General features: G+C 45.0%; 1 pseudogene; it reads right to left on the reverse strand.

The window, feature by feature from the left end:
- Positions 1-2,376, reverse strand: part of LOC125513676 — a 62,519-nt pseudogene extending 60,143 nt beyond the window's left edge.
- Positions 2,377-16,919: the final 14,543 nt, after the last annotated feature.

Raw genomic sequence — 16,919 nt, forward strand, 5'->3', positions numbered from 1 at the left:
CCAAAAAGTTTGGCCATCTCAATGTGAGGCATTGGTGCAATGACCAAATCAGTAGGCTCATCTAATTCAACTACATTCCAATCAATAGTTGCTGCAATTTCAGTTTCAGTTTCAGTTCTAGTCGCCTGTCCCTCGGGTATTACTGTAAGTTCAGGACACATGGGAATCAATGGCCTCTGTGTAGCCCAATCATCATCTACCATCTGCGCAGCCAATTGTGATGGCACATATCCAACCTTCGAAAAAATGTTCAGATCAATGAGCTCAGCAAAAAAATTAGCCCGTTTGCTTGTCCAGCCGTTTTTCCGATCGATTTCTTCAACAATCTGTTCACCATCTTCTATTCTCACATACTCTCCTTTCCAATCATCAAACCGCAACAGTGATACTTCTTGCTCTGGACCCCAAACAATATTCTCGCCAATTTTTTCCACCCATTTCTTCACTGCTGTCTCTCCCATGTTCTGTAGAACTTGTGGATCAATCTCTGTAAACTCAACCTCCCATTTAACAATAGTGTCTCTCTCAATGTTCTGTATGCTACCATCAACTAATTTTGCCTTTGATGGAAAGAAATTGACTGTCAATTCGAAGGTCCGAGCGGCAGCATCCCCTCTGTCAGTGGCGGACAGTGTGAGCCCGTGAGAAAAAGCAGACGAGGCCACCCCCTAATTGCATGCAAAATTGGATCGGAGAGAGGCGCATTACCTATTCGAAGTTGAATCTGGCGGCTCCATCTCAGTATGCCCACGGGCTTCCCTCACAACCTATCGATTCCGCAAGCGAAAACAGAGGAAACGAGCTGAGATCTACGGGCCGGAGAGAGGAACGAGAGGGCGACTAGGGTTTGAATTCACTCATCATTTTCTGAGGACGAAGGCTCCGCCGCCGTTGAGAACGAGGGCTCCGCCGCCGCCACCGAGAACGCAAGATCCGCCGCCACCGGAGAAGAAGGGGGGCAGAGTGGCGGGCCCGGCACGGTCGGGCGGCAGGGCACGGTCAGCTGTTTTGAGAAACAATTAAGTTGGACCCACATGTCCTAACATAAACGGGCGGGCTTGGTTGACGACCAATTTAACCACATTTAACAGCCATGTCGTGCGTGGGCTATTTGCCTGCTCAAAATTGTCGCACCACAGCCATTTGCTCGAACAACGTCGCACTCTTGCCAATTCACCTCAAAAACGTCGCACAGGAGCTATTGGCCCCTGGGGAAACCTATTGAGTAGCACCTTGTAGCCCTCTAGATCCGCCATAGAGTACGTGTACCATGACTTCTCCACCAGCATGCCATAGGAGCACGGGAGGCGCGGCATGTTAATTGTATTGTCACTAAGAAACTTGACAGTCCATCTGAGGCTCTTGCCGTAGCGCGCAAGGGTGGCTTGGCAGCAGGACCCCGAGCAAGACCCGTCCCCCCTGTCTAATTCGATATCGAAAGCACTCAGGTGTCGGCGCTCCAGCCAAGGCCCATGACAACATTTCTCGCCGTCGAGGCAGCGAATCGCGTGCCCAGGAGTTCCATATACGGTGCCATGGAGACGACCCCATTGTCTTTTGTGTTGCAGTGGTAGGAGACCGGGGCAAACACTCGTGCCTCGCCTGTAGCGACTGATACGCTCGCCAGCTCCACCAGCCAGGACGACTCAACGTCACCGGATGGCGAGCTGTACTGCTGCCTGACGTACTTGCCTCCAGCAAGGAAGGCACGGGGAGGAACGGAAGATTCGTTACACAAGACCTCGAAGCCATCACGGAAGCAGCCGTGGCCGACGCCGATGCCGAATGGGAAGGGGATGTCGATGTTACCGCACTTGTGTCGGCAACCCCCTTGAGCTTCAGCCGCCGCGGCAAGAGTATTTAACCAAAAACTACCACATTTCACGGATATGTGACAGAAAACTACCACTTTACGATTTTGTGCCAAAAACTACCACTTTTATCCTAATCCGTGGCAAAAAACTACCAAGTCTCGAAACCGTTCGCTTCGCCCGCGCTAAGCACCAAACTGACCAGCCGGTCCCATGTTTCAGGTGCCACAGTGGCCAACCGATGCCCGCCGCGCGTTAACGCGCGGTGGGCGTCGGTTGGCCATCGTGGCACCTGAAACATGGAACCGGATGGTCAGTTTGATGCTTAGCGCGGGCGAAGCGACAGGTTTCGAGACTTGGTAGTTTTTTCCCTCGTATCAGGACAAAAGTGATAGTTTTCCGCACAAAAACGTAAAGTGGTAGTTTTCTGTCACGTTTCCGTGAAATGTGGTAATTTTTGGTTAAATACTCCCGCGGCAAAGATGAGAACTAGGATTACTGGCACTGGCAGCACCAGTAGCAAGTGCTGCGGCTGGGATTGGAAATGGGAGCTGGGGGCGGCCATGGTGCTCTACTACCTTTCTGTCTGGTATGATGAGGTGTACACCCACCCTTGTTATATACCCGCACGTCGGCCCTTTGGTTGCTTCCACAAGAATACCTCCACCATCCGGTTAAACATTGTTAGAAGGGAGACAGAGGTTTGGTGCGGAATATGATGGATGTATTATTGAGCCTCGAGGGCGAGTATATATTGAGTACAAGACTTGGAGGGCAAGATGCCTCTCCTAAAGATAAGGTAGGAATCCTAAACTACCAAATACATGTAACCCAAATATATCTCTAACATCCCCCCCCCCACAGTCATAGCGGTAGTGTTGCGAACAACATGAGCGTCGCGGACGGTCAGATTGGAGAGAATAGCAGCCGACGGGCTGACATCCCCCCGCGGTCGTAGCGGGGGCGTCATGGACGGTGTCGCGTCGCGGACGCGGTGACTGTAGAGGAAGCCCACGAGTTGCTCAAGCGGATGATAGCCCTTTGTGCCGATGTCGAAGTAGCGGAGAGCGTAGGATGGTGTAGCCGTAGTCGAGGTAGCCGTGCGAAGAACGCCGTGGTCGGTGTCGAGTCGGGGTCGCCGGTGTCGAGGTAGTCACCGTGGAGCTGCGGAAGAAGAGCAGCGGCGGCGGCGGCCTAAGGAGGCGGCGGCTGCTAGAGAAGGAGCGCGGCGGCGGTGCTTGATCGTGGCGATAATGAACCCGACAGCGTGAAGAAAACCGGCGCCGACGGTGACGTTCCCGCGCCAAAAGAGGCGGCGCGGCGTATATCACATGGAAGTCAACGCGCGTGACGGGGGTGGACCGCGGGCCGCAGCGTTACGGCCCGAAGAGGCGAAGCAACGGCGGCGAGCAGGTCAGGGTGACGGCAGAGAAGACCTCAGGGCGGTTGCAGGGATCGCGTGCCACGCTCGCTACGTCCCGACGGGACGACGCAGCGGCAGCACGAGGGTCGGTGCAGCCTCGGGAACGACCTGTTCTGTCTGGTATAGTCTGTCTGGTATGATGAGGTGCACACCCACCCTTCTTATATACCCGCACGTCAGCCCTTTGGTTGCTTCCACAAGAATACCTCCACCGTCCGGTTAACAACTTGCAAAAGTTTACCGATGAACAGATCCATGCTGCTACTACTGCTGTTTCCTCTCCTCATCTTTTGTTTTTTTCTTCACCTTTTCACATAAATTTATGCTGTACAAATTTTTGGCAAATTTATGTTTCATTAAAAAAATTGAAAATTTTTATACAATGAGTGGCAGTTGTGTCCAGTCGACCTGCAAAGTTGCAAGGTCAAATGTTCTCTGGTTTGAAAGAAACAAAAAAGAGAATCTTCTATATAAGAATAGCACCACTCCTGACACAGACTGAATGTTCTAGATAGAGGGTATAAAACTATTGAGGTGCAATAAATCCAGACTCCCACGTATATAAGATGAGGTACACTTGTATATATACACGGCCACATGATCCTCATCGTGATGAGAATCAACGTATCCAGAAATGTTATCAGGTCAACGCATATGATGCAATGTTCCCCTCAGCTCTCGCCAAATGCAGGCGACACATAAAGAGAGAGAGAAAAGAAAAACAATGGGAACTCGGGGAGGGTTACTCTGCCGCACCATGACCTGACCTCACTCCCGTCGGCACTTTGGTTGCTTCCACAAAATACCTTCGCCACGTCACACAAGTTTTTGTTGTTGACCAAATTCATGTCACACAAGCTAAACAACTGTATTTGTAAGCCTACCTAAAGTAAAAGTATCATAACTAGTATCATGTATGTCGGCTAGATAATTTCAGTGAGGTGACATAAAATTAAAGAGGGACGAGAGGCTTGACTATCATGCTATAATACCGTATCATAATAAATGTTGTACTAATGTGTGTCAGGCATGTTAATAAATAAGATCATATATAAGACGAAAAAGGGTTTTCCCGCACCTTATATTATAATGCAACGACCACGGCACAAAGATACGTAGCAAGGTTCCGACCAGCAGACCACACATGCACAAACACACACAACAATACGAGTTACAAAAGTCCTGCTGGGGGATCAGCACAACAAGCCCCAAGAGCTAAGATGATATATAATTATATGTACTATGAAGATAGCATCATAAACTAGTATCATATGCATGATACTAATATATGATACTTCCCATCCCAGGCAGCATCAGGCACAAAGATGCAATTAGGCCGATATTGCTGCATAAATTTTTGCCTACAAGCTATTAGTTTGAGCACAACTTCTCACATAAAAACATGGAAAATTTATCTTGCAACGTCGAACTACAGATCCAACAATTTGTCAAAGTCTTGCTCCCCTCACATCACATAACTATTTTTGAACTGCAAAAACGTCTTATATTTAGTTACATAGCTAGCTAGTACAAATTAATACTGATGTTTGGTATAGTGCCACTCAATCTCCATATTATTTTATCCACTTCGATCAAGAGAAGTCAATAGAAACTTGGTAGACACCATCATTTTGTTCGTTTGACAATATCACTCTCAATGTCACTTTGAGATAGTCATATGCACGTTACTACTTGTCAAACAAGAAAAAAAAACTTTAGATGTCTCTTCATTGGTAGTGTATTCCAATAACATGCATTGCTAAGCCTAGCCTGCATTCATCCACGGTAATGTGTAGGCAACCGTTTTTCTAAAAGAGAAATCAACATGAACTCAATAAGCGCCCCCGATTTGTTAATTTGACAATATCACTTTCAATGTCACTGCCAGATAATCATATGCACGCTACTACTTTCAAACAGGTCAAACCCAAAACTTTACATGTCTCTTCACTGGTAGCATCTTCCAGGACATTGGATTCCTAAACCAAGAAGGTTGCACGTTTACATGGTCATGTATATATAGTGAAAAAATTCTATCTCCAACCAATAGAAAATAAAATACTATCAGAATTGTACCGGATACTAGTTAATAACACTATTTGAATTTGTCCCACCAAAAAGTAATTCTTCCTACAAAGTTGGATAATTGGTTAGCTAAATAAACTTAATGGCCAAAAGGTCTCACCGTCGATGTGGGAGGGACCATGTTCTCGTTCTTGTTAGGTTTAATTTCCTGGTTGGGGCACTAGTAGAAAAGGGGGCTTTGGTCCACGCCGGGTAACCCCATTAGTCCCGGTTCAGTCCAGAACCGGGACCAATGGGTGCATTTATCCCGGTTCGTGCGGCTAAGGCATTAGTCCCGGTTCACCTGGGCCCTTTAGTCCCGGTTCGTGCCACGAACCGGGACTAAAGGGTGCAATGCCCATTAGTCCCGGTTGGTGGCACCAACCGGTACTAAAGGTTAGACCTTTAGTCCCGGTTGGTGCCACCAACCGGTACTAATGGCCTTTGAGGCATTAGTACCGGTTCGTGGTACGAACTGGTACTAAAGGTCCCATTTTCAAACTCTCTCCACACCCCCCCTCTGTGGATCGCCTTTTCAGTTTTAAGAAAAATAAAAGAAAATGATGGAAATGTCAAAAAAATAAAAGAAAATAAGTTTCCCATGTGATATGTGGTCTAGTTGTTGGGAAAATTTGCAAATGTGAATTTTGACTTTATTTGCAAAATCTTTCTGAAATTTGTAAAAATAGGCATAACTTTTGCATACTAACTCGGATGAAAAAGTTTTTTATATGAAAAATCATCTACTCGAAAAGTTACATCCGAATTTGACAGGGGGGAAAGTTACGGGGCTTTTAAGATCTAGAGTGGAAAAAATCGAAAAAATTTCAAACTTACTAGTGGCGCACCATTTGCTAGGTGCGCCAGTAGTAACAGAAAAAAATATCGTTTCAAATTTTTTTTGGAAAAAATATGGGGTCAAATCTGGTCAAACAGTGGTCAAAATGTGGTCAAACAATGGTCAAACTAATTATTCTAGAATATTAGTGTTACTAAATAATTATTTCAGTTATTTCGAATTTTGGTCAAATATGGTCAAACTGTTGTCAAACTAATTATTGAAGAAATATTAGTGTTACTAAATAATTATTGTTTTTTAAAACAATAGTTTCAAACTCAAACAGTGAAATGTGTCACTTCATGCTCAAGCAAAATTCCTGAAGGTTAATAGGATTGACATCTTACTATTGTGAGGAAAGCAACAAGTGCAGACTTGGAAACGAGGGAGAATAGAACCCGGAAGTTAAGCGTGCTCAGGCTGGGGGAGTGGGAGGATGGGTGACCGTTCGAGAAGTTAGATGATTTGGAATGATGAGGGGTGGTTAGAGGATAAATTAAGCAGTGATGAGGGGTGGTGATTACAGACTAGAGATTAAAATAATTCAGAAATTTGAAAATAAAAAAATTCAAATTTTTTTTTAAAAAAAATCCATAAAATTTCTTTTAGTCCCGGTTGGTGTTACCAACCGGGACTAAAGGTGGAGCTCCACGTGGCCACGCCCTTTAGTCCCGGTTCCAGTAAGAACCGAGACTAAAGGGGAGAGGCATTAGTAACGACACTTCAGTCCCGGTTCGAAAACCGGGAGTAAAGGGCCTTACCAACCGGGACAAAAGCCCCTTTTTCTACTAGTGGGGTTCTATGGCGGCAGCGATGTCTCTCAATAGGAATAATGTCTGCCATGTACTCGTTCCCATCCTAGTGGTGCGTCTAGCTTCATCGAAGGGTGTGTGTCTCCGTCAGACCTCGCAGGATTTGTTCAGTGCTGGTGTTTGTTGGTTCTGTTTGAATTAAGTCGTCGTTCGCCTTCATTTGGGTGTTTACAGGTTTGATCCTTTTGATCTACGTCTTTCTTCATTGGAGATGGTTACTACTCTGGTGCGTTGCTCGAATGGGCCCTTAGCACGACGGCTACATGTCTGACTACGACAACAAGATTTGTCCGGCTCCGACAACGGAGGGGCGATGACGGTGGTGCCCCTTCGACTTGCTCCAATGCTTGTAATCGTCGCTGGTCGTCCACGGACCTAGTTGAAAGTTTTATTACCTCTTTTATTTTTTGTGTTGCCATGATTGAAGATGAAAAGATTGAAATTTTCTTACAAAAAAGAAAGTACTATACATGCATAATTAAAACGTATTGAGGAAGTAGTAGTTGTGTACGTATTTCTAGATTTATGTATACATTGGATGGACACGTGCTGATGTGGCACCTGGGAGTGTATTTCCATTGAGTAATCTTCGAACAGATGGGCCTATCTTGTTGGCTAAGACCAATTGCAACTTGTTGGCTTGATGTACTCAATGATTAGGCGAGGCATCACAAAAAAAAAATTATGCAAAGGACATAGTAGCTCAATCATGGCCAGGCAAAGTTGTATCATGGCCAGGTCATGGCGGCTATGCTGGGTCGGCATGCAGGGGGCCGGGTGCCACAAGCAGTTGGCCAGCCCTCCTTTCGCCGCCTAGCCCGCCCTACCCTTCACCTGCCGCTCCTCGCCGCCACCGTGGCCGTCGTTGGGCGAACCCGGCCGGCGTCGTGGGTCGCCTTCTCCTACCACTCCGGCACTGCGTTGGGGCTCCGGTTGTCGGTTAGGGAGATCGGGGCAGCCTGGTTCCGTGGATTTGCTGCGTGTGGGCTGCTGATGTGGGTCAATAATGGTGGTTGCCCTTGTGATCTTCTCACGCCAAATTAATGATCTACCTCTTTTGATCCTCTTCGATCTGGCCCATGATGAGTTCCGGATTTCTTCGCCGGAGATTTACATATTGGCGCAAGACACTCCTGATTTTCTAGATCCGATCTGATTCGGTATCTGCCCGTGCAATTTAAGTGGGTACTCTGTGAAGCTCCACTTTTTCTCCGTACCATGGGACATGTCTACTTCGAGATTTCCATGGTATTGCAAGAGGCGGAGAATATCATGATCGCTATGATTAGAGGATTAGAACAATTGGAGGGAAGGTGCTTTGAATGCGATGAAGACTTGAGCTTTGTGTTTAGGGACTTGCAGCAGCTGCCTCGGCAAGTGGGGGCGATAGCACTAGAGGACTTCAGTCTTGGTGGTGCTCCTCGAGTACCGAGTCTCGAATCTGTGGTAGAAACTAAAGGTCCGACCTTTGTTGGTTGTGCCTGACAATGATCTTTTTGAAGGCATTGTTTTTAAGAATTAAGGCTTTTTTCAGGGTGAAAACCTAAGATCATTGATCGGGCGACGAAATGCTTGTGCTCTGTTTCGTTCTTGGAGGCGTCGTCTTTGGAGGACCTCTTTGAGGTTCGGGTGCTGTCTTTGGTGGTGGTTAGTGCGTTGATACTGGGAGTGACTGATCACTTCGCAGTTTTTTTTCTTTTTGGCTGTGTACATCCTCAATGTCTATTTGGACTTTTAGTTCAGCCTAGGCTTGATGTAATTGATATCTTCGTGACATTAATATGTTTTTGTAGTCGTAAATTTTGTCAGTCTCTATTGAATAATTTAATAAATTTAATAAAGATGACTGCGTGCATCGTTTTGATGTAGAGGGCGGGGTTATCCTCCATTTCTAAAAAGAGAAGAAATCAACAGGAACTGTATAGACACAACCGATTTGTTCATTCGACAATGTCACTTTCAGATAGTCATGTGCACGTTACTACTTGTCAAACAAGAAAAACTCAAAGCTTAAAATGTCTCTTCACTGGTAGCAACTTACAGGACATTGCATTCCAAAGACAAGCAGACTGCATTCATCCATGTCATGTGTCATAAAAGATAAATATTTGAACAATAATTAATAAAAAACTATCCGAACTACTACCAGATATTAGTTAATACAGTATTTGAAGTACTACCAGATATTAGTTAATACAGTATCCAAACACAAGCAAACTGCATTCATCCATGACATGAACCTCACTCATGTCGGCACTGTGATTGCTTCCCCAACAATACCTCGGCCATGTCACACAGCCTAAACAACATTATTTCTAAGGGCATCTCCTACGGCGACCCGTAAATTTCCTCGCGCGTCCATTTGCGGACGGGAGGACCAGTCCGTAGGCACGTGTGCGGGAGGCGTTCATCCAACGCTGTTCGCATACATTTCAATAATTTTTTGAACCAACTGTACGAAATTCGTTAAAGAAGGCGGGTTTTATTCAAACCGTACAAAATCATTTACATTTTTGGACATATTTAATTAAAAAGGTTAAACTATGTGCACGTACGGTCGTGCTGAACTCCACCCCCACGACACTCACTGATACAGTATACTAGTTACTAGTCTAGGCCGGCCGCGGCACATCTCTTTGTCCTCCCCCCCCCGCCCATATCTTCTGTTAGGTTAATCCAAACAAGTTTACAGTTTAGTTTGCAAAGTGGTTATGTTAAGCAAAGAGTCTGGCTAGCAGTAGTAACTAGCGGTGTATCCAGGTAGAAGTACGAGGTATTTTACATTTTACATACAGAAGTTGGAGTTGGAGTCATGTTAGGCGTGTGATCAAGCTTGCCGGTGATTAGATTAGGAGAGTCCGGTTTAGGACTTGAGTCAATTTCCGTGTTGGGTTAGGAAGGCTCAGGTCGGTTTGCTATGCGTGCGTTGATATTTGTCTGCTGGCTATACCTATATAAACGCAGGCAGGGTGTGTGAGTTTGAATCAACAGAGAGAAAAGAGAAAAGAAATAAAGAGAAAATAAGGGCATGACAAGGGCCCTTGGCAATCAGTTTTTGTGTGTGCGTGCATTCGTGCTATTTGATGTGATCGATCCTGACCGCGAAATTCCAACAATTGGTATCTAGAGCAAGTTCGCGGTGAAGCTTTGCTTGCCCCGGGTGGCGACCTACTAGCACCTCGGGGCGGGCAATAAAGTCATTGGTGTAGCGACGAGGAGCGGGTGATATAGTCGTTGGGTGGTGCAGCGACGTGTAGGATCAGGCGGTAGTCGTTCGGCGGAGCAACGACGAGAAGGCGGCGAGGAAGGTATCGCAAGCGAGGCGACGGGTGATCTTGTTTGATGGAACTACCTAGAGGAGGGAGACAGGGCTGTCGTTGGCAAGGCATTGATGATCATTGATGGTTATGGAGGTGCTGAAGTTGCGACTCCGAGGAAATCATCGAGATCATCGTTGGAGGGTGCAAGGTGGAGATGGCAAAGTTGCGAGCCGTCATCGAGGTATGCATATGAGTTCTTGTAAGGTGCGTCCAAAAGCTCAGGTATGTGAATCTTCTACTGCAGTTGAGATGCATCATCGGCAGAAGAGAATTACGAGCGAGTGCGGAAGGAAAAAGGAATTGTTCCTTGCGTTTCCGTTCGTGGTGGTGGAGTTCCGGTGAGTTCATATACGCTGAAGATGAGTTGCACATATATGGCAAGTTGTGTTGCCGCTGGACAAGAGGTGTTGTTTGATAAGTTGTGTCATCAACGACAAAGAAAAAAGATGTGGAGGGTGAAAAGATGTGCCTCTCCGTGCACAAGCAACCGAAGAGAAGATGAAGATCAACGTGAGATGGACGCACATTAGTTAAGTTGAGTTCCTGCATGAGGCTATGAGTTTAGTCTGCATGTAGCACGCTAAGATGTGGCAGCGTGGCTGGTAGTCCGGATAATTGTTGGTTCTAGTCTGCAAGTCGGCATAAGAAGCAAAATATGACGATGAGGTGGTGGCCATCGTTGCAAGAAGAGAGAAGTTGCGGTCCGGTAAGTCACGCCACCGGAAACGTCGGATGTTTGGATTAGGGGGTGAATGTTACGTTAATCCAAACAAGTTTAAAGTTTAGTTTGCAAAATGGTCATGTTAAGCAAAGAGTCCGGCTAGCAGTAGTAACTAGCGGTGTATCCAAGTAGAAGTACGAGGTATTTTACGTATAGAAGTTGGAGTTGGAGTCATGTTAGGCTTGTGATCAAGTTTGCCGGTGATTAGATTAGGAGAGTCCGGTTCAGGACTTGACTCAATGTCCATGTTGGGTTAGGAAAGCTCAGGTCGGTTTGCTATGCGTGCGTTGATATTTGTCTGCTGCGTATACCTATATAAAGGCACGCAGGGTGTGTGAGTTTGAATCAACAGAGAGAAAAGAGAAAAGAAATAAAGAGAAAATAAGGACACGACAAGGATCCTTGGCTTTCAATGTATGCGCGTGCGTTCGTGTTACTTGATGTGATCGATCCTGACTACGAAATTCCAAAATCTTCCCTATGTCCGGCAGCACCACTCATCGGAGTGGCAAAGAGGGTCCTTCAGCCAGAAGGGGAAAGGGGGCTCCTCCGCTTCTGTGGAGCCCAGACGGGGCCCGATGATGGTCTAACATAAATAAGATGATATATAATACTATGTACTATGAAGATAGTATTATATACTAGTATCATATGCATGATATATACTCCCCATCACATGAAGCCTTAGGCCCAAAGATACAATTAAGACGGTATTACTGCATTAATTATTATTCCCCATCACAGGGTCCTTCAGCCCAGAGGAGAAGTTAAAAGAAGAGAAATAAGATCGTACCCGAAATATGGCTATCAAAACTTCTTGATCTACTCGAAACAGAGCAATCTTTCTCTAACATTTGCCAAGTCAATTTCTTCTGACCCAGGCACTTCTATGGGTGTCTGATATGAATTAGACCAGAAGCCAAGAAACCGAACACTGTTTTCATGATTAATCTTCCTCGGGCTATTAAACTCATGGCGAAATAGCTTGTCATCAATTGTGTGTATGCTCACACCATTCCTCTTCACAGCAACCGTACTCCCATTTTGGAGTTCATCCTGTTTGTCAGCATTTAAATGATGCTCAATCCTAGAATACGAAAGTAGGGTGGCCAAGTTCTGATTATAACTCTGGTACTTGTTTGACAGAAATAGTTGCACAACTTCCTACTGTAATTTTATTGATAAACTAACATTCCTATTACAAAAGGGTACAAACTAAACAACATTTCGAGTGGAATTGATTTTGATTGGCACATCTTACCTCCTAAAGGAAGATCTGGTGGGATTTTGCTAGGGGTCAGGTGTGAAACACTTGATGTGCTAAACGTGGTTCGGGGAGATTTTACGTTCATGTTTCGGGTGAGATCAAAATTGGATGGTTTCCAATGGTCTCTTGTGGCTGTATATGGAGCAGCACAACCTGAACTTAAATCAGATTTTCTAGCAGACTTAGTGCGGATCTGTGGAGATGAAACTCTGCCAATCCTAGTCGGTGGGGATTTTAATATAATTTGGAGAAGAGATGAAAAGAACAATGACAATTTTGAAGGACGTTGGTGTATGATGTTCAACATGATTATCGAGAGTCTTAATTTGAGAGAAATTGAACTCACCGGTAGACAATTTACTTGGGCCAATTCTTTGCCCACTCCCACATATGAGAAGTTGGATAGGGTACTCGCCAGTGTGAAATGGGAACAAAAGTATCCTTTGGTGTCGGTTCATGCGATGCAGAGAGCGATCTCAGACCATACACCCCTTCTTGTAGACTCGGGAGAGGCTACAGACATCGCGAATAAGAACGCCTTCTCTTTCGAACTAGGTTGGTTCGAGAAAGAAATCTTTTTGGAGATCATTGCACGCGAATGGGCGAAACATGTTAGTGGACGAACTAGTATTGAGCGATGGCAAAATAAGATCAGACTCTGAGGCAGTTTCTGCAAGGTTGGGCTAGAAATAAGAGTGGGATTTACAAACAAGAGAAAGAACGACTCACTCAATTAATTGAGGTGCTAGACTTAAAAGCCAAAAGTAATCTCCTTACAATTAGTGAGCAAAACTCCAAGTCCGAAGCTGAGCAAGGCTTACGAGCTCTTCTTAGAGAAGAGGAGCTCAAGTGGGCACTGCATGCTAAAGTGCTTAAGGTCGTCCAAGGGGATGGCAATACACATTTTTTTCCATATGATTGCGAATGGTAAACATAAGAATAAGAAAATCATACAGCTTGAACAGGACGAGGAGACAATTGTGGGGCATGAGAATTTGAAAGCTTATATCACTAATTACTATAAACAACTTTTTGGGCATCCATAAGCAAGCATGGTGGCCCTTGATGAATCTGTTTTTGGAGATATACCACAACTTCAGATAGAGGAGAATGATATTCTATCTGCACCATTTACTGAGAAGGAGATTCTGAATGCCATCTCACAAATGAAACCGAATAAAGCACCGGGACCAGATGGGTTTCCAGCTAAATTCTATAAGAAATGTTGGCATATTATTAAGGATGACCTTATGCATATGTTTCATCACTTCTTTAGTGCTCATCTGGCTTGATTACGTTGTTGCCCAAGAAAGAAGTAGCAGTTCGGATCGAACAATTTAGGCCAATATGTCTTATTAATGTGAGTTTCTAAATTTTCACAAAGGTTGGTACCAACAGATTGACACAAATTGCTCATTCAGTGGTACAACCGAGTCAGACAGCATTCATGCCAGGGCGACAAATACTTGAAGGGGTAGTCATTTTGCATGAAACGCTTCATGAAATCCATTCGAAGAAGCTAGATGGGGTTATCTTCAAAGTGGATTTGGAGAAGTCATATGATAAATTTAAATGGCCTTTCCTTCAGCAAGCAATGCGCATGAAAGGATTTAGTGAGGCGTGGCGGAACCAAGTGGGTTCTCAAATCCAGAATGGTAGTGTCGGAATCAAGGTCAACGATGATATCGGTCATTACTTCCAGACACATAAGGGTTTGAGACAAGGTGATTCCATGTCTCCTCTCTTGTTTAATATAGTGGCCGATATGTTGGCCATTCTTATTGGCAGAGCCAAGCAGCATGGTCAAGTGGAAGGCTTAGTTCCTCATTTGGTCGATGGAGGTGTTTCCATCTTTCAGTATGCTAACGACACTGTCCTTTTCATGGAACATGACATTGCCAAAGCGCGCAATATGAAACTGATATTATGCCTCTTCGAACAATTGTCTGGTTTAAAGATAAACTTTCACAAGAGTGAGTTGTTCTGTGATACATCTCCAACGTATCTATAATTTTTTGATTGTTCCATGCTATTATATTATCTGTTTTGGATGTTTAATGGGCTTTACTAAGCACTTCTATATTATTTTTGGGACTAACCTACTAACCGGAGGCCGAGTGCAAATTGCAGTTTTTTTTGCCTATTTTAGTGTTTCGCAGAAAAGGAATATCAAACGGAATCCAAACGAAATGAAACCTTCGGGGGAGTTATTTTTGGAACAAACGTGATCCAAAGGACTTGGAGTGGATGTCAAGAAACGAGCAAGGAGGCCACGAGGCAGGGAGGCGCGCCTGCCCCCCCCCCCCCCCCCCCCCCCCCCCCCCCCCCCCCCCCCCCCCCCCCCCCCCCCCCCCCCCCCCCCCCCCCCGGCGTGCCCCCCACCGACCTACTTCTTCCTCCTATATATGCCCGTATACCCCGAAAACATTCAGGAGCACCACGAAACCCAATTTCCACCGCCGCAACCTTCTGTACCCAAGAGATCCCATCTTGGGGCCTTTTCCGGAGCTCCGCAGGAGGGGGAACCGATCACGGAGGGCTTCTACATCAACACCATAGCCTCTCCGATGATGTGTGAGTAGTTTACCTCAGACCTTCGGGTCCATAGTTATTAGCTAGATATCTTCTTCTCTCTCTTTGGATCGCAATACAAAGTTATCCTTGATTCTTTTGGAGATCTATTTGATGTAACTCTTTTTGTGGTGTGTTTGTCGAGATCTGATGAATTGTGGGTTTATGATCAAGATTATCTATGAACAATATTTGAATGTCCTCTGAATTCTTTTATGTATGATAGGTTATCTTTGCAAGTCTCTTCGAATTATCAGTTTGGTTTGGCCTACTAGATTGATCTTTCTTGCAATGGGAGAAGTGCTTAGCTTTGGGTTCAACCTTGCGGTGTCCTTTCCCAGTGACAGCAGAGGCAGCAAGGCACGTATTGTATTGTTGTCATCGAGGATAAAAAGATGGGGTTTATGTCATACTGCTTGAGTTTATCCCTCTACATCATGTCATCTTTCTTAATGCGCTACTCTGTTCTCATGAACTTAATACTCTAGATGCAGGCAGGAGTCGGTCGATGTGTGTAGTAATAGTAGTAGTGCAGAATCGTTTCGGTCTACTTGTCGCGGACGTGATGCCTATATACATGATCATGCCTAGATATTCTTATAACTATGCACTTTTCTATCAATTGCTCGACAGTAATTTGTTCACCCGTGTAATACTTATGCTATCTTGAGAGAAGCCACTAGTGAAACCTATGACCCCCGGGTCTATCTTCCATCATATTGCTTTCCTATCAATTTACTATTTCTACTATCTTTTATTTTGCAATCTTTACTTTCAATCTATATCATAAAAATACCAAAAATATTTATCTTATTATCTCTATCAGATCTCACTTTTGCAAGTGGCCGTGAAGGGATTGACAACCCCTTTATCGCGTTGGTTGCAAGGTTCTTATTTGTTTGTGCAGGTATAAGACAACTTCTGTGTAACCTCCTACTAGATTGATACCTTGGTTCTCAAAAACTGAGGGAAATACTTACTCTACTTTGCTGCATCATCCTTTCCTCTTCAAGGGAAAAACCAACGCAGTGCTCAAGAGGTAGCATTCTGCTTTGGGAGGGTCAAAGACGAGCAAGACACATATAGACAACTTTTCGGGTGTGAATTAGGGTCTTTACCATTTAGTTATTTGGGCATACCAATTCACCACCGTAAGTTGTCCAATAAAGAGTGAAAGTGTATCGAAGATCGAATTGAGAAAAAACTAAGCTGCCGGAAGGGCAAGCTCATGTCTTATGGAGGTTGGCTAGTGCTGATTAATTCGGTACTGACCAGTATGCCGATGTTCCTATTATCTTTCTTCGAAATTCCAAAAGGAGTCTGGAAGCGACTTTATTTCTTCAGGTCTCGTTTCTTTTGGCAGTCAGATGAGGCCAAAAGGAAGTACCGACTGGCGCGATGGGACATCCTTTGTCGGCCAAAAGACCAAGGGGGTCTTGGTATTGAGAACATAGAAATCAAGAATAAATGCCTTATGAGCAAGTGGTTGTACAGGTTAGAGACGAAGCCGGAGGGCATGTGGGCACAGATTTTGCGCAATAAGTATCTACAGTCTAAAACGTTGCCCAGGTTACCATGCGACCAACTGACTCGCCATTCTGGAAAGGGCTTATGAGAACGAAGGATTTGTTTTTCCGTAGGGTCAAATTCTTGGTTGGCAATGGGATGTCAACAAGATATTGGGAAGACACGTGGTTAGGAGAGACATCCCTGGCCATGCAATATCCCACCCTTTATAACATTGTGCAACGTAAGGGGGATTACGTAGGCACAGTGTTCCAAATGATTCCCTTGAATATTCACTTCAGGCGTGCGTTAGTTGGTGAGCGATGGACTGCCTGGTTGCACTTGGTTCGGGGATTGATAGATGTTCAACTTTCCGACCAGGCGGATTTGATGCATTGGACACTAGCTAAGAATGGGGTTTTCACGGTGAAATCTTTCTATATGGACTTGATTAATTCTGGCCCAATCTCAAGATCGTTGCATATTTGGAAGATTAAAGTCCCCTTGCGTATTAAAATTTTTATGTGGTTCGTCCATAAGCAAGTCATCCTCACAAAGGACAATTTAATCAAAAGGCGATGGATAG

Source organism: Triticum urartu, chromosome 6 (genome assembly GCF_003073215.2).
Source record: "Triticum urartu cultivar G1812 chromosome 6, Tu2.1, whole genome shotgun sequence".
Classification (NCBI taxonomy): domain Eukaryota; kingdom Viridiplantae; phylum Streptophyta; class Magnoliopsida; order Poales; family Poaceae; genus Triticum; species Triticum urartu.